We start from the raw sequence: 16,780 nt of genomic DNA, 5'->3' as shown, positions 1-16,780 counted from the left end.
TCAGTTATTGGGCTGAAAAGCAGCTGAAGGAGATTCAGGTATTCAAAGATTAAAAGGAAAAATTAGCCCAAACATTATTAGTTTTGTAAATTCAGCAGAAAGGAGAGATCATGAAGTGTGTGGAGGCCGATACCAACAAACTGAAATATCCAGAATTACCTGCAAAATGTGTTTTTAAACTTGCCAGTGGCATAAATGCAGCACAATGTACAACATAAAGCATGAGATTATGACAAAAGATGAGATGTGGCGAACGTGGGGAGTGGAGGAATGAAAGGAGGCGGTGATGGGAGGAGGGGGAGGGGCTGATGGGAGGAGGGGGAGGCGGTCGATGTTCCTTCATGAAATAGAGCCTGAGCGACAGAACAAAGGTGGCCTCCTCTTTATTCTCAAATTAGAGCAGCTGGGCTCTTTTCCCTGAGGAGCCCCATGAATAGATTATTGGACCACTATCACTGAAAAAGAGACAAAACACTCCCCCAAAGCCCCCACCCCCAGCCCCAGCCCCACCCCCACCCCCACCCCCCTCTGCTGCTGCGATGATCAGACAGAACCCCTGAACCCGAAATCACAAGGACCTGATGTGGACCAGGTCTGAGGTCCAGACGTTCCCAGTTTTAAATGGTCCCAGTAGGTCTGATGGTGTTTTTTGTGAAATGACCAGTTTTTTGTGTTCAAGGTTTAGTTTGATGGATAAGCTAATAAAAGAATATATGATTCCTGTTTCCTCGTGTCAGTGACCCCTGAACTCCACAGCATTATGACCGCCATCATACACTGTAAAACATCGATAATGGGGTAAATTTCTCCTGATAACACGCTGATGAATCCATCTGCTGAACATGATTTTCAGTGAATCGCCTCTCAGAGCATTGTGGGAGAGCAGGAAACACCTAAAAATGAAACCTCACAGCTAAGTTACACAATCTTTGCTACCATGCTAGCTGCTGGCTAGCTTGCAAGCAAGAAGCAGCCATGGAGGTGTTGTAATGTGACTTGCATGCTTCCGATGAGTCTTCGTCATAACTGGTCGGTTGCTGCAGGAAAAAAGCTGCGAGCGCTCACCTCTTATTTGAGCTGGATCATAAATGGGATTTGGACTCGGATGAAGTGGAGCAGAGAATCTGTTTGAGTTCACAGCACTCAGGCCAGCTCTGGGCCAGCGTGGTCACCTGGAATCTGACCAGAGTGTAAAACGTTCCTGTAATGACTGATTAAGAGTCCTCGAGGACTGGAGCGTCAGCCACCAGTTATCTCCTGGTTATCTCCCACTTCAACACTCCTTCTCTCCCACTATACAGCGCTGGTTACTCAGAGCACATGCCTCACGCCGTCAGCTCAGGTGATGACATGAAAAACCACCAAACTGTTCCACACCGTGAATCACAAAAACATTTATTGTCTTTCACATGGGAATATTTTAGCTGCTCCGTCTGGTGTTCATCACGTTCTGATTTGCAGAGAGAAGTTACATCGAGGATGATTTCAGCTTCTGATAATCTGGTTCGTCCCTGAGCGTCAGATTCCCTGATAAAGATCAAAACACTGGATTACATCCTGCATCATCTACTGACAATCCCTCATACCTGGAGCCAATTTGAATCCAGCGCAGGAGTTGCGGACTCCGCCACTGGCAATGAAACCTGTCCATATATGGAGGCGGTGCAGCGGTTAGCACTGCCGTGTTAGCAGGGAGGTTCAGGGGTTTCCTCCACCGTCCAGAGACATGCAGGTTCGCTTCATGGAGACTCTGAGTGAGAGCGAACGGTTTGTGTGTGAGGCGTATGCCACCTTGCACTGGGATTGGCTCCCACAACCCTCAAAGATAAGCAGGTACAGCTGATGCATGCATGGATACATAGAGAGGTACAACAGAATACATTATACGGCAGCACCTGAAAAGAATCCAGCATTAGCTTTGAAATATGAAAATACTGTAATCTTACGGATTATTAAACCTTTAAGAATGTTTTAAAAACAGTGTTCTGCTCCTAAAATCTACTGTCTGCGTCTCTGTGACATCTTTCTGTCATCATATTCATTCAATGGAACATTGCCGTTTGTTCCATACTGGGCACGTGCTGTGACCTTTGACCCCGGACTTTTGTCCACTTGTTGCCATGTTAGTTAATGGACTAGCTATCGTCCAGCTGTCTCCCTCCCTGTATGTTTCTCTGGATGAGGCTGGAGCTGCAGTGTAAAAGCATTACAAGGTTAGCGGTGAGCGCTGTGAATGAATAACCAGCTCAACTCCTCGTTCTGCGTGAGAACCTCCTGCTCCGTCTGTCCTCCTCTGTCTCTGACCTCGAGGTCGGCGGCGTGGGGAGGGACCACGCATTTCGAAATGAACTCGTCGCCGAAACCTCGAAACAGCCACGAAGGTTAATCAGTGGCCAGAAGCTCGGCTCTGCCGCTTCACCAGAATGACTCGTCTGATTTAACCACAGCGAGCTGAAAACAAAGGAGCGAGAAAATAAAGTCTGTCGAGCTCAGACTGAAAGTTCCTCCGTCTCTGCAAACGTACCGTTTCTGTCTTACAGGACAACTCTGGTGATATGCTGCATTTGTCTTGTTCTCATATTAATCCGCCACTGAAAATAGTCCCAACAAACAAGAAATCAAACGGGATGAAGATACTAACATGGTTATCAGAGGGAACTGCTCTGTGCTCCAGTCAGAGACAAATGAAAGGACAAAGTTAGCAGGACACGGAGTCACATCTGTTGATGGGACAGAGAGAAGACTGAGACCATCTGAGCAGATACTGTCTGATCTAAACAAGGGAAATCAAGGAAACAATATATTTAGATGATGTTTTATTTCAGAAAAGTTCTTGTCCAAACAGATCTTTGGTCCCAGCTTTAATCCTGCTGTGAGGACAACAGCATGAAACCCTCCTCCTGTCCGGCAGACTGAAGCGTCTCCTCCTCTGCCCTCTGTTTACTGACAGATGCCTTCCTGTCCTCAGTTTGTTTGAGGGAAATGTAATTAGATGAAGCTGCTCTTTGCTTTGTGAAATGAAGCAGCTCTGCAAACAGCAGCAGCAGCTCTCACTTGATGCATTGACGTTAATGTGACATGAGCTGAAAAGGCAGCCTGAGCTTTAAAATGAGAGCTGATGAGTCTTTACAGCAGAGCGAAGAATCCTGTGAACAGAGGCTGTAAATATCTGGATAAAGAGCATTTTATCCACTTAGTCCTATTGTCCTTGTACTGTTTCAGCTCTAACAGGTGGAGACAGAACGTGTCTCTGATGGCCTGCAGGGGACAGATTCAGCTTTTCACAGCTCAGCATGTGAATGAGTCAGGAGCAGTTTGACCTCATGTGAACCCGTTTTAATTAAACAATTTAAAGATATACTGTTGTACTTTCATTCTTACATGACATTAGAAGTTTCAGGTGAAGCGAGCAGAATTCTTAATGTGAACGACCTCCAAAGATGTCCCGTGTAAACCGATATGAACGGCACACAGAGCGTTCCTCATCGGCCTCAGCGCCAGGTTCAGAGCAGCTGATGTTGACTTTCTCTGTTTGATGCAGTCGCATCAGGAATGTTCTCAGCGTGCGAAGTGGAGAACTTGGCAAAGCTCCACCATCTGCTCTTGTCCATTTTCAGGCCTTCTGCGGCGTCTCTCACGTGGGCAGAGGGAAACAGAATCTGTGGCGGCAGCGTATCTGTGTCAGCTCGCAGCAGGACGCCACACAAACCCTCCTGCAGCTCTATCTGCTGATCAGCTGACAGCGTGGTGATTTTCAGCCCTCTGCAAACCTTCTTTTCAATCTTAATTTAATGTCCGTGTTGATTTAACATCACGACTTCTGCCTTTAAAGTTTCTGGCATCATTTCACTCACCAGGTGACTCCAGTTAGATGCCGTGTGTGATAAACAAACCTCCACAAAGGCTGAATTTAAATGATTTCCTGAACCGTCAGAAGACACTTCATCCTCACTTTGTCCTTCCACAGAAGAAGACCAGACTGCTGTGGACTTCAGGCCGCTGTGGGCAGCAGCTGAACGACATCTGAGGCTGTTTCCATCTGAAATGTTCTGTTCACTTCCGTAGCGGCTGCTGACTGGATGACATGTTAGTGTTTAACTGTTACGAGTTCAGTTACTGCTGCAGCTGCTGAGATTTCCAGGATGTCAGTGAACACATCATATGTGACAGAGACCTGTGTGAGACGGCGTACCTGTGATCCACAGGCGGACAGGTGAGAGGCTACGGCCCAGTGTGGCCTGTGCACTGCCTGCTAATAAACTGTTAGCGAAACCAGCTAACATCTCGTAGCCTTCTGACTGAGGGACGCTACAATAAATAAAGACAGTGGCGCACATTAGACGCAGAGTTTTGTTTGGTTTTTTTGCCTTTTTCCCCACAAACTAATGGTTTTGCACTATTAGTAGTTTAAGAGTCTGGTTAGCGTTAGCTGCGTCTCAACAGCCGACTGTCAGCTGGTTAACCGTCTGAGGGGCCATTAGAGGAGGAGTCGAAACAGACCTTCACACCTCCTGGATAACTGTAATGTAGGGGGTGCTATCGCAGCAGAGAAGTAAATGAATCAGACTGTTCTTTCCTGCTTTAACCAGTAAATCCAACTACAGCAGTCAATGGGATCAAACCCTGTGAATCTGAGCCTATTTTACCCAAATAGAAGAAAACAGCACACAGCGAACAAAGATAATTGGCCAGTCTGTACATTATGCTCTCAGAATACCGCAGGTTCTTTCTTTGCTTTGGCAGCAGCTCAGATGATCATAATGCAATCTCACTGGGAAGACAAGCCTGCGATCCCCAGAGGTGCCGCGGTTAGATTAATGTGCTGAACTGAATGTAACAGCTGGAAGAAGACCAGACTGGGTCGGCTGGACTCACAGCTGCCAGGAGCTGAGGCCAGTTCAGGATCTGTCAGGCCAGCGTGGATGAACACAATTCAGACTGAACCCTGGACCTCAGTCAGGGATCAGACTACTGTCCATCTCCTGTGACTCTGCGGCAGAACGAGAATGTTCTTTTCAGTCAAAGGTTTTCCTCTCATTGATGAAACAAGCCGTCAGTGTTCGAGCTGAACGGTTCTCAGGAATTCTTTAACTCTGACACATCTCCAAAGCGACAGAGTTTCTGGATTTTAATCCCTAACTCAGTCTGACAGGCGTAAATGGTATGAACAATAATGTCCTGAAGGAGTTTCAGGTGTGAAGCTGAGTGACAGGAGAGGATCTGCGACCTCACATGACCCCAAACTGTCCTCCGTCAGTGCAGAAGACGACAAGCTGAAGGAAACGTTTCACGCCACAGACAGACAGACGCGCTGCACATAAATCTGTCAGTAGACAGTCAGCTGTTTGTTGGCTTCATTTTCGTCCTGAATCACAACTAAAAATCTTTGAGGTTCCCACCGGTGAACACACACCCTTTTGGCCCTTCCAGTATGCTGAAGATGAGCAGAGGGATAAAAATGTTAACCTAATAGAAGGGAGAATCAACCCTCTGTCCTCCTGAACGACGCGTATCCTTCCCAGAACGCACCGCGGCTGCAGACACAAGCGCTGTCTCTGTGTCGGCGTTCCCACCGTCAGGAATCACATGATGGATGGCTGCGTGGGAACCGAGAGCTGCAGAAACCAACGCATGAGTAACCTGAACACAGCACAGGCAGGCTCAGTGTCTGCTGCCGAGGGGCCCTTCAGCAAAGCGCCTCACTCCACCGCTGAAACCTTACAGGGAAGCATCTCTGTGGTCAAACTCACAGGCTTTTCAGTTTGGGAGGACCTTCCCTTTTCTACAGATTGCCTTTAGAGAAGCTCAGAGAGGGTACATGAACTCGACCGCCGTCACTGCTGCCGGGAGAGAAAACCTGAAAACCAGGTGATCCAGAAAAAACCAGACCAGATTCTCTTTGGATCACCTGGACCTGATTCATCCTCAGCAGAGAGAACAAGTGAGAGAAGGTGGAAGAGTGAGAACCAGAGAAACAGAACCACAATCTGACCGTAGAGAGAACCAGTGAGTGGGAACCAATGAGAAAACCAGTTAATCATAAGAAAACCAGTGACAGAGCCACTGAGAGAGAACATCTGAACAATCTGAACTGGTGAAAAAGGCAGAGAGAACCAGTGAGTGAGAACAAAAGATAGAGCTAGTAAGAGAACCACTTAAAGAACCAGTGAGTGAAAACCAAAGAGAGAGAGAACCAGCAAGTGAGAAAGAGTAAGAACCAATGAGAGATCCAATGAGAGAACCAGGTAGAGAACCACTGAGTGAGAATGAGATGATGAGATAACCAGTGAAACAACCAGACAGAACAGAATATAGAACCAACACAACACAACCAACAACAGAGCAAGAACTGGTGAAAGAACCAGGAGACAAAATAACAGCCAGAGAGAACCAGTGAGTGAAAACAATGGAGAACCAATGAGAGAACCAAAGAGAGAGGCAAGGAATGAGATGACAGAAGAAGAGGGAGAACCAGAGGGAGAACCAGAGGGAGAACCAGAGGGAGTTCTACAGACTGAAGTCACTGAAGAACACAGTGATGAACTCATTCTGTAAATATGAAAAAACAAATATGAATCTTAACTGTGTCGCACTGCAGCAGACACACTCTGTGTGTGTGTGTGTGTGTGTGTGTGTGTGTGTGTGTGTGTGTGTGTGTGTGTGTGTGTGTGTGTGTGTGTGTGAGATGTTTGAATGTTCTGCACATGCTTCCTGTCATTAAAACCATCAGTACTGACGTCACTGCTGAGGAATCTGTCTTGTCAGCAGACTTCAAGACTTCATTCAAGATTAATTTTCAACATTTGACCTGAAAATTAGAATCTAATCTGACTTTTCTATGTTGAGTTAAAGTCTTTTATAAACTATAAAACTATTTCTCAGTCAACTTTCACTTTTGTACTTGACTGCAGAGACGCTCTGTCACAATGTCTCATCACTGCGCTCTACAGCTGATGATGTGACAAGAAGACACATATTCATGACGTCCATCGATGCAGCTCTACTCTGAAAAGACCTCACAGCTCGTCTTCAGTCGTCACCTGAGACGTTCCACGTGTTTGCACTAATCTTTATCGAGTTTATTTCTGGTCCTCCTTTTAATTCAATCGTACTGGTAATTCTTCCTGTCACATCTCTGTTGATCGGTTTGTTCTTTGGTGGTCTGACTGTCAAAGTTTCTTTTCTCAGGTGTGTCTTGAAAAAGAGACATGAGTCAATAAAGTTTAAATAAAAAGAGGCATCAGTGTGTATTCCACTTGAAGAAGTTAACGCCTGGATTTCAGAATTTACAACCTCCTCAAAGCCTCCAAGTGCAAAAACCTTTCAGAAGCATCAGGTCCGTCTCTGCTCCATCCCTCTGATGCTGTTAGAAACATTACACCCTCTTTGCACCAGAAAACCCCAATTTTCCCTGTTTTCCACACAGACCCAGAGCAGAATGAACAGAACCGTCTGCAGCGAGTTCTGTTAATTACCACCAGATGTTTGGCTTCTGAAACCTGCACGACTCTTTCTCTCTCTCTCTCTCTCTCTCTCTCTCTCTCTCTCTCTCTCTCTCACACACACACACACACACACACACACACACACACACACACACACACACACACACACACACACTTACTAATGTGTGTCACAGACAATCACTTAACAGGCAACTGTGTTCACATCCAGGAAAAGAAAACTCAGAGGGGAAGACATCCGTTTTGTAAATGTCACAGTTTGAGGAGGAGAATGAAGGCTGCGCACTTGTTTGACTGCCATTTTTATTTGGGTCGAGGAGCTGGACCTGCCTCGTGTACCCGCTGGGTTAGACGTTGACACTGGGCAGAATAGTTCAGTGGCTCCCAACCTTTTTGGATTGTGGCCCCTTAAAATGAGGTCCCAATGTGGCCCCAGACATGAGAGCGATTTTTCCTTCTCAGATTGTCTCATTTGCAAGATTTGTAGAGATCTGAAGAGGAGCAAGTATCCAGTATTTAATATTAAAAAAAGAAAGGTTTGCTGTGCAGGTTCCAGAGACAAAAACTGGTCACCGGTCCACAGTCAAACATCTCACCAGATCTGGCCCAGTCCACTTTCTGTCCTTCAGGGCTCACAGCTGAGCCACAGTCCCACAGACGACATGAGCTTCTAAACTGCTTGATATGATAATAATCATATGTAATAATAGTCAAGCTCAAGAAAGAGGATGAAACATGTCTGGATTGAAGTTCTTCTTCGGTGTTTTGCAGTGTGGAAGAAGTACTCAAAGGTTCTACTTGAGTAAAAGATATCAGATACCTGTCAGCTTGTTATATAGTCTGACGCCCTGAATGACATCAGTCAGGTAGGATTCGATCTTCCCCAGCCAATCACAAGAGACCAGCGTGCTGCATCCACCTGAATCTGCCGTCATTTTAACTGGACACGGATGTGGAGCTATGCCAACATGGAGCAGAGGAAGCAAAAACAAACTACAATATTGGGTGAAAAACAGCCTCGCTGTTGTTCGGCTTGAAAATGGTGTTAGTCCCACAGTAGATATCTTTTTCAACAGAGGAACTGTAAATCACGAAAAGAATCCTGGGACAATGAGGGTGTTTGATCTAATGTCTTTATGTGTTTCTGAGCTCATCACATGTATGTGAATACATGATCACATCACTCATTCACTGTATGACTGTTCGAACATGAAGAAAATGAAGACAAGTCTCTAAAACTGAATCTGAGCCATGATGTGAAACATATGAAGACCATTGGATAACGCAAACGGTGTGTCACACACACTGCAGGTTTGGAGTTAACATGACATTTTAGCTGTTAGCCAACACCCTAAAAACCAGAGGAACACACACAGCTGTTTCCTGGCTGGCCTGGTTAACTGAGGCACTGAGTCAAACTGCTAAAACATTAAACATGACAGTGTGTACATTTACAGTTAAAGCACTTAGCTGAGTGTTTTCAGAGCCTTAAGCTTCAGAGAGAAGAAAAGCAGAGAAGACAAAAGGCTGCTCACTTCATGTCCTGAAAAATCCTCAGTCACCAGCCCACACTAGGAACCAAAATATTCTGTGGGTATCATTTTCCCATTTTGGACAAATGCTCTCGAGACAAATTCATGTGCTATGGTTCACTCGCTATATGAAAATAATCTTTTCTGGCAGATGTTTTACAAGCTCGTTCATGTGTCTCGATCAGTAAAGAATGGAACAACAAGGCACGCAGAGCGGACTCCGGCTTCAGCAATGTGTACGGAAAGAAAAACAACAATCTGTGAATCGATAGCAGAACCGCAGCCTTCAAATATTCTCAAGCTCATAAACTATACTCTTGCAGACTGTGTTTTATGGTTGAGAAAAGCACAACATAAATCACGTTCCGCATCTTTGCATACAGATTTTTTTTTGCCAGCGGCCAAACAAAACTGTTTAAGGACGAATCTGTTTCACACGACAGAAGTTATTTTCACCCTTTGGTGATTCCTCCACTCATGAAGTTTTACTTTGCAGCTGCACATCTTGATTAAATTTTCTTTTTGCTGCCCGACTAAACAGAAAAGGGGATCGGTGCATCTCTGTCTCGTACCGCAGCCAATCTCAAATTCTGACGGGAGGAGACTGCTGGGGGACATTGTAGCAGCAGCATTCCTCCATGATAGAAATGTATTACAGGGCTGGGACAAGGCCTGGGAGTAGAGCCAAAGACTTGGGGTGGTGGTGAAGGGGGGGAGCACAGTGTTCAATCTCCTCAAACGGAGCCCAAAGCAATTCTCTCACATAACTAAATTACAGGCACTGCAGTCACACACAAAGCACATATACGGGATATTCACTGTGCAATTAGCAAAGAACGAAGGACATCATACTTATTTTCTCATTGACTTTTAATTTATTTTTGAAATTGATAGGCAATGGGACTTCAAGACGTTCCAATGAGTGCAACTCAGTCAACACATCAATGGTCGTGTCAGCTTTTATTTTGAGGGGGGAAAAAGTGAAACCACAATATTGCACTTAGGTGGTTTTTCCACGACAACGGCAAACAGTGTAATGACAGAGAGTTGGGAGGCTGGCATCATAACACCGATCCCCGGAGAGAAGAATCGAGCCATTATTGTCTGAAGAGACCTTAAATTATTCAGCAGGCTGGACCATGAGACTGCAGAGACCCCCACCCCATTCCTCAGAGTCTCTGCGCACTTTCTGTCTTTTCTCTTTTGTTAATTTTCTTTTTTTCACTGCACCTCTTTGCATTTCTAGTGGTGACAATCACTGGCTCGATTTCCATGATATTTGTTGGAAATTGTCATGGTTCCCAGTTCCCTAACCTTAACCTTTTTCTTCCTACATGAATACAGAATCCTCTTGGCCTGTGCTTGGTAAAAAGGAGACACATTTGAGTCATGAAAACATTATTTCTAACGTTTTGTCAAGAAATAGACTGTTGACCTGTGAGTCCGCACAAAAACACATTAAGATGTTCCAATAAAAGCACATTTTTTACACTGTTGCAGTCATAAAGTCATGGTAGAATACATCCTTCAACCTCTGGGTTTTTAGTATTTCCGATCTTTATGGCATTAACATGAAGCGGCTGCATTCAAACTGTCACATCTAGACTCTTTACTGTAGCATCAAGCTGCATTTTGAGAAGGTCACAGATCCTCAGAGGACATTGCATCAGTTGACAGGAAGATGGCTCGCTTAGATCAGAGTTTACCCAGGGGAATTCTGGGACTGGGTCGAATCCAGTGGAGGTGATGAGCAGTTGATCCTCAGCACCACAATTGCTGGACTGTCTGTATATTAGTGCCCATGTAAGAGAGCACTCCCTTGTCCTCTTAATTTTTATTCCTTCAGCACCCTTCTCAAACATGATGAGCTATCCAGAGGAAAACTGCTGGCATTGTTCCAGCAAAGTCATAAACCCCCCCCAATTTCACCAGATTCACCAGTGCTCATATTGGGTATATTGGATGTGGCTCGTTGGTCTAGGGGTATGATTCTCGCTTCGGGTGCGAGAGGTCCCGGGTTCAACTCCCGGACGAGCCCTACATTTCTTTCAGCAATGTCTTTCTTAATAATGAACTAAAAACACCAAAAAAGCTCATGTAATATGTGATCGAAAATGGAAACGTGAACATCTACATCTCTCAGACAGCTGGACAAACTCCACCTACAGGTGAAGTTGATATGATATGATTGAAAGCTCCAGGATGGTTATTCAATTACAATTAGTCATATGAATGCGTGCAGCAGGGGAAGTTTTGGGGTTCAGTATCTTGCCCAAGGATGCTTTGGCAAGATACTGCCAAGGTTCAAACCACCAATTGGATTTGATGGAAAAGACTGTGACAGATACAGCAGTGGTGCACATGAGCTTTTGCCAAAAGAAGCTCTGTTGGGGAACCTCTATATGTTACGCAGTTGGAATTGTTTTTCACCTAAAGCACACTAACTGGAAGAAGGGGAAACTACTAATATGGCAAACAGACTGGAAACAGAGGAAAACTGCTAGCATTGTTCCACCAAAGTAGTAATAAAAAAAGCCAACAACTGACCTTTACAGTGATTCAGCAGTGCTCATATTGGACTGATTTCCTGAAACTGGGGATGTCCTCAATGTGGCTCGTTGGTCTAGGGGTATGATTCTCGCTTAGGGTGCGAGAGGTCCCAGGTTCAACTCCCGGACGAGCCCTTGTGACAAGTTTACATTTCTTACAGCAACATCTTTGTTAACCACAAACTGGACACAGTCTAAAGAGCCAGAAATCCTACAACAGGATCAGATGTGGGTAGCTGTCCACATGTGGCTTTCAAGAGCTAAGTGCCTTGTACAAATTGGATTTGAAGGAAAGACGAACAGGTACAACAGGCATCTATGACCTTTAGCCAAAAGAAGCTCGATATGGGAACATGTTACGTAGTTGATATTGTTTTTCACAGAAAGCACATGGACTGGAAGAAGGGGGAAATTGCTAATGTTTTGACAGGTTCGTCATACATCAGGGCAAGCTGGTCTTGGAGTATGATACTCAGAGTGTCAGAGGTCTGAGGTTCGACTCCAAGTTGTTCCTCACCAACTTTAAGCAAGAAGTGAACACAGTCGGGAGAAAACAAAAAGAGACTATCCTACTATCCTTCATCACCCTGAGGAAAACTGCTAGCGTTGTTCCAGCAAAGTCATAACCACCACCACCCCCCACTCCCCCCGAAAAAAAAAAGACAACAGCTGATTTGTACAGTGATTCAACAGTGCTCATATCGGACTGATTTCCTGAAACAGGGTACGCTCTTAATGTGGCTCGTTGGTCTAGGGGTATGATTCTCGCTTTGGGTGCGAGAGGTCCCGGGTTCAACTCCCGGACGAGCCCTTGAGTCTACATTACTTTAAGCAACATCTTTGTTAAGCATGAAATGAAAAAAAGAAGACAAATACAGTCCTGAAACACTACAAGTCCTATGATCAGATGTGGGAAGCTGTCCACATGTGGCCCGTCAGAGCTAAGTGAACAGAACCAATTGTAACAAATATCTACTAACATGATACAAGCTGGAAAAGCATCCACAGTGAACAAACAACATAAAGGTGACATTTAAAAAAGACTGGGTGTTCTGCATTCTTAACATTAACCTAGAAGAGCGCACACAGTGGAGTGAAGGTCTCTGCCAGACGTCTCCCCTCCCAAACATGGAGAGCTCAATGTCACTCAATTGTCCCTCCTGGCTTGTGATATTCTTTTCCGAGGATGGCAGGATTCATCCAATCTTAGGGAACTCTTTAAAGCACACACCCGCCCCTGATCCTAACCCTCACATTCTTGGGTAAGATGTCAAGAATGTTTGTTCACTATGGTTAGATGAACAATCGTAAAATTGATCCCAGCTCCCTTACAGTGAAGATAACTGCAAAGACAACCAAGACAAGGATTCATTCATCTTGTATCATGCCTAACTTTAGCAGATCATAACATGTCTGGTATGGAATTAATCTGCATATGCTCCGGTTCAAAATGAGACCAAACATTTTCATGGATGTTAAGCCTTGTTTTTAGCCACATCAATCACTGGAAATGATTGGCCGTGCTGTCCCTAGTGGAAACTATGGATTCTAAACTGAAGCTGCTGTTGATCACTTTCAATTCCAATTAGTCATTTGACAGATGCTTTTATCCAAAGTGAAGTACATATGAATTCACACACCAATGGCACAGCATTGGGGGCAGTTTTGAGGTTCAGTATCTTGCCTAAGGATACTTGGGGGATACTACTCCTACCTACCAGAGTCAGCAGTCAATGATGATCTACTATAAAACACAACAGTCAATAAAATATGCTTTTCAAAAGAAAATTGTGAATCTCTGCAACTACCAGAGTTCCTTGAGCATACAGTCATAAACACGCAGAGAACACATTAGGTTGAATGGTGAGATTATCTGTGGACCAACAGATACGCACACATCTACACCTAAGCTCCCTCCAGGTTTACTCCCGGCACAGATGATAAACTTCAGGTACCAGTTTTAGCTTGAATTGAAACCCACAGCTGTAACTCACACCGTCTGCCTCATCTCCTCTGCTGCCCAGCTCACTGTGTCATTTCAGAGAAAAAGCCCATAAAACTGTGCAGCTGAAGTTTACAGTCCTCTGATGATGGCCGTGGGGGAATAATGAGGAACAATAAGGACTGTGGGCTTCAAAGAGCTGCCAGCACAACCAGCAAGGAAATTACAAAGCTCTGGTCCTTTTAAAAGCCGTTTGATCACTCCAGCTACCTGACAGCAAAATGAACAGAGATGGATAACTTCCCACTGAACCCCCACAGTACAACATACTGAATGTGCTGTAGATATTCAGTAATTTACTTCATGTTGTCCTCCTCATGATGAAACTAGAGAACAGTCTAAGGGTCCATAAGAGTCTCCACACTAGCAGCCAATCAGGGATGGGGTCGTTTGGTCTGTCCAGTGAGGCACTTCATGAATACAAAAACCCAAATACTGTTTTTCAGCTGTAAAGAAAATAACAAAATAGTAGAATAACACGTTCTTTTGAGTGGTCCCTGAATGCAACACACACGTCACAGCTGATATCACAACGCATCGTAGCGCCTGTCAACAAAACATACGCCCCCCCCACAAGCACCCCACCTCACTGACCCCCAGGGTTCACAGAGAGGAAGACGAGCTCAAGGTACTGCATGTAGTGCTGCGTTACACTTTGTGTTTAATAACAGAAAATGTGGTCTGATGTTGCATACAACAGCAGTTTCCATGGCGACTTTTGAAACAAGAGATGCAGAGATGATGATGTCAGCAGCGAGCTGGACGCCACACTCGTCTTTACTGCTTGAGAGGAAATGAAAAGCTTGGGATTATTTTTAGGTTTTTCCTCAACTCTCAGGTTTAGAGGTTCAACAGTCACACAGAGTCACAGGCTTTAGTCCCAAAACAAGCAGCATGTCCTGCAACGCACTGAATCAAGCTGGACGGAGTCTCATTTAAAGGACCAGGCGGCCGTAACTCCTCATTTTTCTCATTGTTGACACATCTCAACTTAAAGGTGCACTTGTTGAGGGCTGTTTTCAGCAGCGCATTAATCCACGTTTGGTGCTGCACTGAGCATTTTTGGCAGCAGGATTCTTGCTCTGCAAGAAAACATGGAAAGTCACCAGATTTAGCCTTTAAGTTAAAATTAGGTAGATAAATAGACTTCAAATGTGAGCTCACGTACTGTTATCAGCACAGCGACTTTGAGAAATGAAGGAACTTTACCTCCAGAACCAGGACAGAAACACTTGGAAACTGGAGTGTGATGAGATTATTACTTCACATCAGATGAATAATTTAAAGCAGTAACGCTGTTATTCTTCTAAACTGCAGGGAAGATCGAAGTCGACTTTATCAGCTGCAGAGATTCACTCAGAGCTTTGACTTTCCAGATACACATAAAGAACCACATTTATGACAACTGGAGGGAGACAAGGGGTTTTCCATGACTCTGTAAATGTCCAGTAATGTCTGTTACACTCAGTGCTGCCAAAACACAACACTTCCATGTAATGATGACACACCCATGTCCACACAGCATGCCGTGCTGCAGAGGGCTGCGATCGGCTCTAGGAAGAAAAGCGCAGATAAGGAGACAGAGGAGATGGCAGCCTGCTGTGGTTACAATCCCACAGTAACATGAATGTGGTTTCTCCGCGGTGAGAATGAGGCACTAACACTGCAACAGGTCAGGAGGTTCATTCCCACAGCGAGTCATCAGGCGAAACGCTGTGAGGCACTCATCTGAATGGCTGATGTTTGGGCCAGGCTGGAGCTCTCTCCCTGCTGCCTGCTGGACCGGACACATCTGTCTGCTTTATGAACTGTCGAAAGAGGCCACTCTCTCCAAAAACTCATTACATATACCTCAGAGAAGCCACTTAAATAAACACAAGTGTCTTCCTTCAGAGTCGAATGTTCAGCCGGGGAAGCAGAGTTTGTGGAGACCAGCTGACTGAACCTGAACTCAAACACAAACAAACAAACAAAAAATCCTCACAGAGATGATTTTAATCATTTATCGCTCTGGAGAAAGATGACTGAGCTGCACACTGACACCTGCTGTGTTTCAATGAAACATTTCAAAGCTGTATTTCAGCAGCAGAACAGTCAGTGAACACAATATCTGAAGTCGCCCCCTTATTCTAATGCTCTCCTCTTCATCACTCAGCAGCTCCACATTAAAGAAAACTCTTATTTCTTTGTGGTTTTTGTGGCCGTTCTGACTGTGAGTTATGCTAACGCTGCACTCACTAAGTCCACACTGTGTGTATCAGGACAAGCAGCCTCTTACAGCACAAATCACTTGAAACACAGAAAAAATTCAGAGTTAAATGAACTCCCTCAACTGTAGCTAAACACTGAGGGATCGACTTCCCAGCTAACGGCTGGCTTTCACTGCCTTGCTCAGAGGCACTACAGCCTCTAATTCATTCCTGTATCTAATCCTAAATCATACATTTAATCCAGAAAGCAGATGTCTGCATCACAGAGGCTCAGCGGTTAAAACTCGCAGAAATGTGGGTTTAATATTTTGGCTTTCAGGTGTGAATCTGTGACTGTCCACCTGTCCAGGTGTGCCCTGCCTCTTCCTTTATTGTGACTGTTACTCTCTGACAGCAGCGCCACCTTCAGCAGAAGCCTGCTACATCGCGGTCCCTGCTCATGCTGGATTGATCAGTGACTTCTGGGAAACTCTCCGCTGCATGTGTTTCTTATTTCAGCACTTTGCTCTTTAACAGTTTCTCTGCTTGTTTTACACGTCGTGTTGCGACGCGAGCGAGACGCTCAAACGAGGTTTCAGTGCTCTAATGAACCATCTGGACTGTTCCTCTCTGGTTTATGGAGTCATGAACAATTATGGCTACAAGAACCAATCCATAAAAACAATTATAGAGCTTTAACACAATGTGTTGAAGTCTTTTCCCAAGGCTCAGTGTATGTGTTCAGCCTTCTGTGTTTTTAACGCATTAAAATGAAAGATTTTAGACTCTCAGTGGACACAAGAAGCTGGTTTCATCCTCTCATGGCCCAGAACCCCCGACCATGAAGGACATCTTTCTTTTTCTCCCCCTCTGCCCGTCTCCCGTCAAATCCAAATATCCTATAGTCTGTTTTATGTATAAACATATCTCTAAAATTCAGCCTGACAGAGATGTTTTCAAACCTCCAGGGAGTGGCTTTAAATCAGCACTGATTATTTGGGGGCCCCCCAGAATTCTCTCAGGGCCCCTGGGAGTCCCTTGAGGA

At 44.9% G+C, this 16,780-nt stretch overlaps 3 non-coding genes across 3 annotated transcripts; all 3 read left to right on the top strand.

Moving 5' to 3' along the window:
* The first annotated feature begins 10,961 nt into the window (after positions 1–10,961).
* Positions 10,962–11,033, top strand: trnap-cgg (transfer RNA proline (anticodon CGG)). The gene has a single exon. It is a non-coding gene; the product is annotated as a tRNA-Pro (tRNA).
* Positions 11,034–11,607: 574 nt separating this feature from the next.
* Positions 11,608–11,679, top strand: trnap-agg (transfer RNA proline (anticodon AGG)). Its single transcript has one exon. It is a non-coding gene; the product is annotated as a tRNA-Pro (tRNA).
* Positions 11,680–12,283: 604 nt separating this feature from the next.
* On the top strand, positions 12,284–12,355 carry trnap-ugg (transfer RNA proline (anticodon UGG)). The gene has a single exon. It is a non-coding gene; the product is annotated as a tRNA-Pro (tRNA).
* Positions 12,356–16,780: the final 4,425 nt, after the last annotated feature.

This window comes from Chaetodon trifascialis, chromosome 2, assembly GCF_039877785.1.
Source record: "Chaetodon trifascialis isolate fChaTrf1 chromosome 2, fChaTrf1.hap1, whole genome shotgun sequence".
In the NCBI taxonomy this organism is placed as follows: domain Eukaryota; kingdom Metazoa; phylum Chordata; class Actinopteri; order Chaetodontiformes; family Chaetodontidae; genus Chaetodon; species Chaetodon trifascialis.
The sequence above is the reverse complement of the archived record's forward strand: the minus strand, read 5'-3'. Positions and strand labels throughout refer to the sequence as shown.